General features: G+C 38.2%; 1 pseudogene; it reads left to right on the forward strand.

Moving 5' to 3' along the window:
* The first annotated feature begins 1342 nt into the window (after nucleotides 1–1342).
* LOC116630288 lies at nucleotides 1343–9498 on the forward strand (annotated as a pseudogene).
* The last annotated feature ends 1007 nt before the right edge of the window (nucleotides 9499–10505 follow it).

Below are 10505 nucleotides of genomic sequence, written 5' to 3' on the forward strand. Positions count from 1 at the left end.
GTTCAACATAGTACTAGAAGTCCTAGCAATGGCAATCAGACAACAAAAAGAAATAAAATGTATTCAAATTGGCAAAGAAGGAGTCAAACTCTCTCTTTTTGCAGATGACATGATACTTTATGTGGAAAACCCAAAAGATTCCACCCCCAAATTACTAGAACTCATACAACAATTCAGTAATGTGGCAGGATACAAAATCAATGCACAGAAATCAGTTGCTTTCTTAAACACTAACAATGCAACTGTAGAAAGGGAAATTAGAGAAACGATTCCATTTACAATAGCACCGAAAACCATAAGATACCTCGGAATAAACCTAACCAAAGAGGTAAAGGATCTACACTCTAGGAACTACGGAACACTCATGAAAGAAATTGTAGAAGACACAAAAAGATGGAAAAACATTCCATGCTCATGGATCGGAAAAATAAACATTGTTAAAATGTCTATGCTACCCAGAGCAATCTATACCTTCAATGCCATCCCGATCAAAAGTCCAATGACATTTTTCAAAGTGCTGGAACAAACAATCCTAAAATTTGTATGGAATCAGAAAAGACCCCGAATAGCCAAGGAAATGTTGAAAAAGAAAAACAAAGCTGGGGGCGTCACGTTGCCCGATTTCAAGCTATATTACAAAGCTGTGATCACCAAGACAGCATGGTACTGGCACAAAAACAGACATATAGACCAATGGAACAGAACAGAGAGCCCAGATATGGACCCTCAACTCTATGGTCAAGTTATCACATTTTAAAATTCATGTATAGACAACAAAGCACTAGTATTAGAAATCAATAACAAAACGGTTTTCCAGGGGTGCCTGGGTGGCTCCATCAATTAAGCGTCTGCCTTTGGCTCAGGTCATGATCCCAGGGTCCTGGGATCGAGTCCTGCATCGGGCTTCTTGCTCAACAGGGAGCCTGCTTCTCCTTCTCCCTCTGCTCCTCCTCTCTCTCTCATAAATTTAAAAATAAATAAATAAATAAATAAATAGGTGATCCAAAAGAGATACATAAATTTTGGAAATTAAAAACAAAATCCCAAATAATTTATGGAACTAAGAAGTAATTATACTAAAATTAGAACATATTTAAAATTGGATGAAGAAGAAAAGATTATAGACCAATAGGTGTGCTATATACCTGAAGCAGTACTTTAAGGGACATTTACCAGAAGCAATTCACATTCATGAGAAGGACAACAACATACATTTACAGTCTTGTCCAAATTCTATGTTAGCTTTTCTACGCTCTATCATAATATAGTCCAAAGAGACCTGTACTGTCTGGACATTCTGTTCATTATATGGATCAGTTAAATCAGACTGGGTGAATAAGAAATGGCAAGTATGTTGGACATCTGGGACACACGCAACCCTGAGAGTAAAAGAAAACGCTTTGAAGATGAAGGGACCTACCACATCAATAGAAATTTTAAGGGTCCAGTGGTCTGCGGTAGGTTTTAAATAAAGGACAAACTATTGCATCTTGTATTCCCACCGTGAAGAAGGAAGCACAGTGTCTCATAGGTCTCTTTGGGTTCTGGCAGTAGCATAGTCCAAACTTAGGAGTACTGCTCTTACACATTTGCGGAGGGACACAGAAGGCTGCCAGCTTTGACAGGAGCTTAGAGTAGGAAAGGGCTCTGCAGCAGGTCCAAGCCACAGTACAAGCAGCCCTACCACTTGGGCCATACAATCCAGCAGACTCAATCCAGACATTAAAGATACATGCAGTGGGAAAGACACCACGTGGAGTGTACGGCAAACTGCAATAGGAAGAATCACAACATAGTCCTATGGGGTTCTCTAGCAAGGCCATGCCAGCTGCTCATAATTATATATCATATTGTATAGTATAATTATACATCTTAATAATACTGGATTCACCTGGCAATGGGTATTGAGTGACCATGTGACTAGAACTTCTCATAATGAGCTTGGTTTTGTTAGACTACCGAGTTCATAAGGACAACTTGGCCCCATAGCAAACCATCATACGATGGAAGTAGCACATCAAGGATCAGGTAAGAGAAGTACTACAGGGCACAAGTAAACAGTATGAGCAGGTGGCCCAGGTTCTCACGTCATCAAAAACTATTTCACTAGTTTCTCTCCCTCAGCTTGCAACTATGGTTGTATAGGTATTCCCATATTGCTTAGGGAGGAAAAAGTTTGTTAAACTTGGTTTATTGAAAGTTCAGCTCAAGATGTGGATGCAAGCCAAAATTGTATGGCTGCCTACTTCAGCTCTGGAAAGGTATCAAAAAATAACATCCTCCCAGTAGTCAGAACTTTGGACTGTGTACCTTGTTATTCATTTTGCATGTATAGAGAGGTGGCCCAGAGTAAGAATGTACTCATATATTCATAGCCAGATGGCTTGGTTGATAGGTCAGGGGTTGGAAGGAAAAAACTTGGAAAATTGAAGACAAAGAAATCTGGGAAAGAGGCATTTGGATGAAACTATGGAAATAGATAAGATATGAAGATCTTTGTATCACATATTAACTCTTACAGAGGGTATCTACCAACAACCAAGGCAACAAAATGATTCAGTCAATTGATGTCAGCCAGCTTCTTCCATTGGCCACCTAAGTACTGGCACAATTGTGCATAAATGTTGTGGCAGGGATGGAAGCTATAAAGAAGCCCAAACAGCAGAAGTTCCTTCTGACCAAGGCTGATGTAGCTACTGCTGCTGCTGAATGTCCAACCTGCCAGTAACAGAGAACAACCCTGAGGCCTCAATATGGCACTATCCTTCAAGAAGACCATTTAGTCACATAGTGGCAAGTTGAATATATTGAATCCCTCCCATTTAGGAAAGAGAGCAATTATCTTGACTGGAACTGAGACTTATTCTGAGTATGGGCTTGCTTTCCTGCTCATATGGCCTCAAACAGTACCACTATCCAAGGGCTAACAGAATGTTTGACCCACAAACATGGAATCCTGGTCATCATTGCATTGGACCAAGGAAGACACTTTATAGCACAGTAGTTGCAGCAGTGAACCCATGACAATGTGAATGAGTGATCCAGCAAAAATCATAAAATCATTACAGCCAGAACCTGCCAAACTGATGGAGTGATAGAAAAAGCTTTAGAAGCCCTTTGAAGCTACAAGTATGGCACGCTAGCATACACTCTAGATCAATGACCATTATATGGTCCCATGTCTCCAGCAGACAGAGGATCAAGGGTAGAAGAGAGAGTGGCACATTTACCATCATTCACAATGACCCGCTTGGGAAATTTTTGCTTCTTATCTCTCTCAATCCTGTTACAAAATGGAAGGAGAGAGGAATATGGTTGGCACATTCCAAGTGATCCACTGGGGGATCTTTAGGTAATCTTTTGTTCAGTTTTGATGGCACAATTGAAGTAGACAAGTGCAGTACCATGGCTGAGCATGACATTCTTTGTTCAGTAGAGGAGGAATAATGACCTGGGCTAAGACCACTCAGGGATGATGATCTGGGTCACCCTGCCAGATAAGTGACAGAGACCAGCAGAAGTGTGAGCTGAGGGTAAGAGAAATGTAGAACAGATAGTATGTGGATAGTAGAGGAGGGAGATAATCAATTGAGGGTGCAAGACCAGCTACAGAGGTAAGGGGCTATAGTTCATTCCATTAATGTTCCTTTCATAAATTTCCCCAGCAAAAGAAAAGAATCCTGGAGGAGCTTTTCCTAGATGGGAGTGAAATTATATGGAACAATAGAGCCAAAGATCCAAATGGCACAAGGGGTGGTGATGTGTAGCCAATGTCCTTCTTTCAGGACCGAGGTACTCATTCCCCTGACTTCTTTGAGTGTTGTCTGTTGAGGGATCACAACCAAGACCCTCCTTAAGAATTGCCTTCAGACAAAAGGAACTATGTAGCCCAAATTACACTACCTCCCTGGGGGCAGTACACATCCAATACTACTTCATTGGAATTGATATGAACTATTGCCAGTAATATTTTAAGTAATATGTTGTCAGTGAAAGAAAAAAGAAAACTTTTAAAAAAAGATTTTATTTATTTATTTGAGAGAAAGCAAGTGAGAGAGAGAGCACGAGTTATGGGGGAGGGGCAAGGGAGAGGGAGAAGCAGACTCCCTGCTGAGCAGGGAGCCTGGCGTGGGGCTCGATCCCAGGACTTTGGGATCATGACCTGAGCTGAAGGCAGATGCCTAACCAACTGAGCCACCCAGTCACCCCAGAAAATAAAAAAACTTGAGATGAACTGATACAGAATGGAACTGTTGGAAGATTGTTGGTAAGAGCAGAGGAAATAATAATGATGTGGTCAATGTGGCCCCTGATATTCAGAGAGCTAGCTGAGAGAGGTGGATTTGAGGCCCAGATGGGACACTGGCCAGTAATAATATATCTGGGTTTCAGTTTTCTCATGTAGATGAGGCAGGTTAGATTAAATGATCACCAAGTGTCTTCCTGCTCCTGTATTCTGTAATTCTAAAGTCCTCTGCCCAACATACAAACAAACAGCATGGAGGAACAATGCTTTAAACCTGTAACTAGCTTACTAATAGAAGATTATTCTTTAATACAATGATACAAATGGTTATCTAAAACCTAGAGATTCCTACACCATGAAGTAATTCTTTTTTTTTTTAAAGATTTTATTTATTTATTTATTTGAGAGAGAGGGAGAGAGAGAGAGACTGAGCGCACAAGCAGGGGGGAGGGGCAGAGGGAGAGGGAGAAGCAGGCTTCCCACTGAGCAGGGAGCCCGATGTGGGACTTGATCCCAGGAACCTGGGATCATTATCTGAGCTGAAGGCAGACGCTTAACCGACTGACCCATCCAGGTGCCCCACCATGAAGTAATTCTTATGTGTACATTCCAACAGACAATAACTCCTATGAACAAGCACAACAAAAATAATTGTTTTTATTAAAAATAATAGGACATTAAGAATACTCTCACCATGGGAGTATAATGTACAATATAAATTAATGTAGTATTACATTAAAGGATATTAAATACAGTAGTCATTCCTTCCCTTAAACAAAGAAAGTCACTTAAACACAGTCTATTCAATTCTTTTATGAAAAGCATTGATGTTCCCTGATCCACACTTTCCTTCTGTGTCTCTCCTTGTGCAGTGAATGTTGGATTGGATACTTTACCACACGTTGCTATACTGTTCTCAAGATGCAGGCAGAGTAATATGCAAGAATTATGTTCTGTATTTAAACAGTTCATCTTAAAATAAATAAACAAGGAAAGTCCTAGGGGAAAAGGAGCATTGAGGGTAGCTAGCTCTACCAGATATTAAAAGATAACATAAAGCTACTAAAACTAAAATATTCTGTAACACATGGATGGCTCAGTCAGGCATCCAACTCTTGATTTCAGCTCAGGTCATGATCTCAGGGTAGAGAGATTGAACCCCGAATTGTTGAGCTTCACACTCAGTGGGGAGTCTGCTTGAGATTCTCTCCCTCACCCTCAGCTCCTCCTCCCACTCTCTCTCTCTCTCTTTCAAATAAACATTTAAGAAAAATATTCTGGTATTAGTAGGTGAATAGATAAATCAGTGGAATAAAATAAAACTCCAGAAATAGACTCAAGTATATATGGAAATTTAATATGCAATACAGAAGACATCTTGAATCACAGAGGGAAAAGGATAGTTATTTTAATAACTACTACTTATTACAGGTTGAATTGTGTTCCCCCAAAAGATATGTTGAAGTCCTAATCCTCAATAAGTCAGAATTATTTGGAAATAGCGTCATTGCAGATGTAATTAGTTAAGTTAGGGTGAAGCTATACCAGAGTAGGCCGAGCCCCTAATCCAATATGACTAACAACCTAAGAAAGGGAAATTTGGACACAGAAACAGATATGCACAAAGGGAGGATGATGCAGAGACACACCAGGAGAAAGGCATGTAAAGACAGAGGCAGAGGGGTGCCTGGGTGGCTCAGTCGTTAAGCGTCTGCCTTCGGCTCAGGTCATGATCCCAGGGTCCTGGGATCGAGCCCCGCATCGGGCTCCCTGCTCAGCGGGGAGCCTGCTTCTCCCTCTCCCACTCCCCCTGCTTGTGTTCGCTCTCTCGCTGTCTCTCTCTCTGTCAAATAAATAAATAAAATCTTTAAAAAAAAAAAAAAGACAGAGGCAGAGACTGGAGTGATAATCTACAAGCCAGAGAACGCTTGGAAGAGGCAAGGAAGTATCTATCTTCCCATGGAGGCTTTGGAGGGGACATGGCTCTGCTGACACCTTGATTTTGGACTTCCTAGTTTCCAGAACTATGAGAAAATAAATTTCTGTTGTTTTAAACCACCCAGTTTGTGGTACTTTGTTTCGGCATCTCTACCAAACTGATCCAGGATCAGATAACTGGATAATCTTTTGGCAAAAGATAACGTTAAATCCATACCTCACATCACATAACAGAATAAATTCTAAATGCATTAGAGAAGTAACAGTGAGAAATGAAACTATATAAGTGCTAAGGGAAAAATGAGTGAATTCCTTTCTAACCATGAATCAATATCTAGTAGCATAAAGGAAAAGATTCATATATTCAGCTATATGAACAGAAAACTCTTTTGCTTAACAAAAGAAGCGCAACTAGCAAAATCAAAAGACAAAAGAAAAACTGAAGAAAATATCTGTAATTTACATCACAGACAATTGACTATTCTCTTCCATGTAAAGAGCTTTTTAAAATAGAAAAGAGAAATACCAAAAATCACAAAGGACATGAACAGATAGTTTACAGAAAAAGAAAGGCAAATGACCTTTAAACCAATGAAAAAGATGCCCACTCACTCATAGTCAAAGAAATTTAAAATTTCACTGCAAAGCTATCTCTCATTTATCAGATTAGAAAAATCCCAAAGTTTGAAAATATATAAAACTTTTAAACTATATAAATGTTTTACATATCCAAAATTATGCATATATCTTATTTAAAAGCAATTCTTAGAACTGAGAGCAAATAGAAATAAATAAATCTGTACATCAAAGTATATATATTATATACTATAACTATATATGTAATTATATATATATATATAATTTCAAGGGGCTTTAGAATTTAGTACTTTTAGTGGACATCTTTGGTGAGATAAGTCTAAGGACAAAAAGAACTGCAAAATATCTTAAACTTAATTCAGTAATTATAAGTAATAATATTGGTATTGCTATTTTGAAATTTTTGAATATTATAAAATAAAGCTAATACCACATTAATAATATTAGGAACCAAGATATTCAGTGTAAGAGAAAAAAGACAAAAGTAAAAGCCCTATGATGTTACATTTGAATTAGAAATAGCAACTCGATGTCATGTTTTTCATAGTTTTATTTTTATTTTATTTTATTTTATTTAAAGATTTTATTTATTTAACAGAGAGAGACACAGCGAGAGAGGGAACACAAGCAGGGGGAGTGGGAGAGGGAGAAGCAGGCTCTCTGCTGAGCAAGGAGCCCTATGTGGGGCTAGATCCCAGGACCCTGAGATCATGACCTGAGCCGAAGGCAGACGCGTAACGACTGAGCCACCCAGGTGCCCCATAGTTTTATTTTTAAGTGATTAAAAACTATGATAACTTAGGAAACTTTAAAAAAAATATTTAGTTATCTTATAGAATTTATGTCCTATAATTGCATGGTTTTATATAACATTTACTTTTTCCCCTCATTAATCAGCACTGAAGGGATTCTGACTATATATAATCTGTGCTATGAATTATATTCTAAAATCACCAGTAATAGTAATAGTAAAAACAACACTTTTTATTTTATAACATGTATTTTATGATTTCTAAAACTTGTATTTTTTAGCAATGTTTACCGACAAGATCTAGATGCAATGATTCTACAGCCAGAGTGAGCATTCCTAACCTTCAGATTTTGGTTTTAACGTACCCATTTTCATGGAAAGATACCAGTCTTTTGGAGACTAGCTGATTCCAGGTCTGGTGTAGGGAAAATGCATTTGTCTGGGACTTGTTTCAGCTTGTTATGCCTGAAAGGAAGAAAGCATTGAAACACTATGGCATCATGTCCAAAGAGTACAGAATCAATTGTGAAGGATACCCAAGGACCATATTTGGGACAATTTGAGAATCAAAAAATCAATTGTGCTGGGCCGAAACACACTGCATATTTAAAAAAATCATAAGTTGACGGAATACAGGGGACTTCTGGCTCTGGTGATGATATAACAGCTAGTATTCAACGTAATCACCAGCTGGAAACGACTACAGTACCTGGATACACGTCCTTCAGGTTACTTCCCGGCAGCTATCCTGTAGACTCGGAACCACGCTGCATACTATCCTCCTCACCAAATTGCTCAACTAAGACCAAGTCCTTGCTGGACTGTTCAGGGTCCCATTCCAACTATGCCTGGTACTATCTGCCCAGCTGCTCCTAGACTACCATTGAATAGTGAGTCCAGTTTCTTTATAGGTTTCACGAGTCATGTCAACAGTGTGTTGCTAACACAGCACAGTGGGTCCGCCACTGCAGCAGCTGCTGTGGTAGCTATTCCTGCCATCAGTGTTCTTCCACAGTATAAGTATGCTGTAGGAGTTTGCAATCCTCAACAACGTCTTAATGTGAAGCCACAGGTTACCATGCAGCAGCCTGCTGTTAATGTACAAGGTCAGGAGCCTGTAACTACTTCCATGTTGGCATCTGCTCCTCCTCAAATACAAAAACAAATTTGGGTGAATGCTTCCTTTTAGTCAAGCCACGCACCCTACTGTTGCTGGTAAAAATCACCAATGTGTTGTTGGAGAATCCAGAACCTCTCCATAGGCTTGAATCTCCAGTCTCTCTGATCTAAGGTTGCTGAAGCATTGGTGTACTACAAGCCCACCAAGCTAAAAAGGCTTCCCAGGAAGCAATTAACAATGTCCTTGGAGTTCCAACTGCTTAAAATTGATCAGGGACCATGAATAGAAACACATGCTTCACCAAAGAAAAATATCTAAATACCAAAAAGCTTACATATTTTGGGGGAAAATTGCTAAATATAAAATAGATGCAAAAGAGGAAAAGGAACTTTGAACCTTGTGTACTGAGCAAATGCTAGGTCTAGACTACTTCCTAATTTAAACACACACACACACACACACACACACACACAAACAAGGCCATCAGAAAAGAGACAAGCCTATAAAAACTAATGTTTTATAAATCCTGGGAAAAACAGTTTTCAGCAAAGTACAAAAATTTAAAGCATTCTTTTAATTTTATAATTCTTTACTGTGGAATAGCTCAGAATGTCATTTGTTTTAAATAACAGAATTGAATACTGAGCAAGGAAACGTAATTTGGATTATAAAATTCTTGCTTTAATAAAAATTCCTTAGTGAAAAAATATTAATGAGTAAACAAAGACATACTTGATAAATTTATAAGGAACAGTGTTCTTGTATTTACTTGTTTAAATACTATGAACACTTGAATACTGTACACATGGTTAACTGGTTGTAATTTTAAAATGACATTAATGAAGGTAATTTTTTTTATTATGTTCAATTAGCCAGTATATAGAACATCATTAGTTCTTGATGTAGTGTTCAACGATTCATTAGTTGCATAGAACATCCAGTGCTTATCACAGCAAGTGCCCTCTTTAATACCCATCACCTGGTTACCCCATCCCCTGACCTTCTTCCCTTCTGTAACCCCCAGTTTCCAGAGTCTCTCATGGTTTGTCTCCCTCTCTGATTTCTTCCCATTCAGTTTTCCCTCCCTTCCCCTGTGGTCCTTCACACTGTTATGTTCCACATATGATAATTGTCTTTCTCTACTTGACTTACTTCACTTAGCATAATCCCCTCCAGTTCCATCCATGTCGATGCAAATGGTGGGTATTCATCCTTTCTGATGGCTGAGTAATATTCCATTGTATATATGGACCACATCTTCTTTATCCATTCATCTGTTGAAGGGCATCTCGGCTCCTTCCACAGTTTGACTATTGTGGACATTGCTGCTATGAACATTGGGGTGCACGTGCTCCTAATGAAGGTAATTTTTATAAAAGTTTTTATATAGAAAATTTAAAATTCAAATTACTCGAATGCCTGCAACACTACTTTTAAAAAGTAGAGTGTTTTGGCCTTATGAACATATAAATATTAAATTTAATACTTAAGAAACAATCTATAAATCACAAAAAAATGACAATTTTCCCCTTAATTAAAAAAACATAGTTCCTCATTCTGAAAATGATTTGTTGTACCTTTATCTTTTATTAAGATCAACTTTCTATTTTAAAATCTAATTCTCTTGTAAATGTAAAATACTATCTTGTGAATGTAAATATATTTTCATTTACTTATTAGTAAAAATGATTTACCCTCATGATTTAAACATTAGTCAAAACACTGGAGTGGTTTAGAACTTTAAATTTTTAGAATTTTAGTACTAGAATTAAAATAGTTGAAAATGAGGCATAAGATCTATGCTGAGTTGTAAAAATGTAGAAGAAAATGCTACTAGAACAGCAGCTATTTTA

This window comes from Phoca vitulina, unplaced genomic scaffold, assembly GCF_004348235.1.
Source record: "Phoca vitulina isolate PV1807 unplaced genomic scaffold, GSC_HSeal_1.0 scaffold3, whole genome shotgun sequence".
NCBI lineage: Eukaryota > Metazoa > Chordata > Mammalia > Carnivora > Phocidae > Phoca > Phoca vitulina.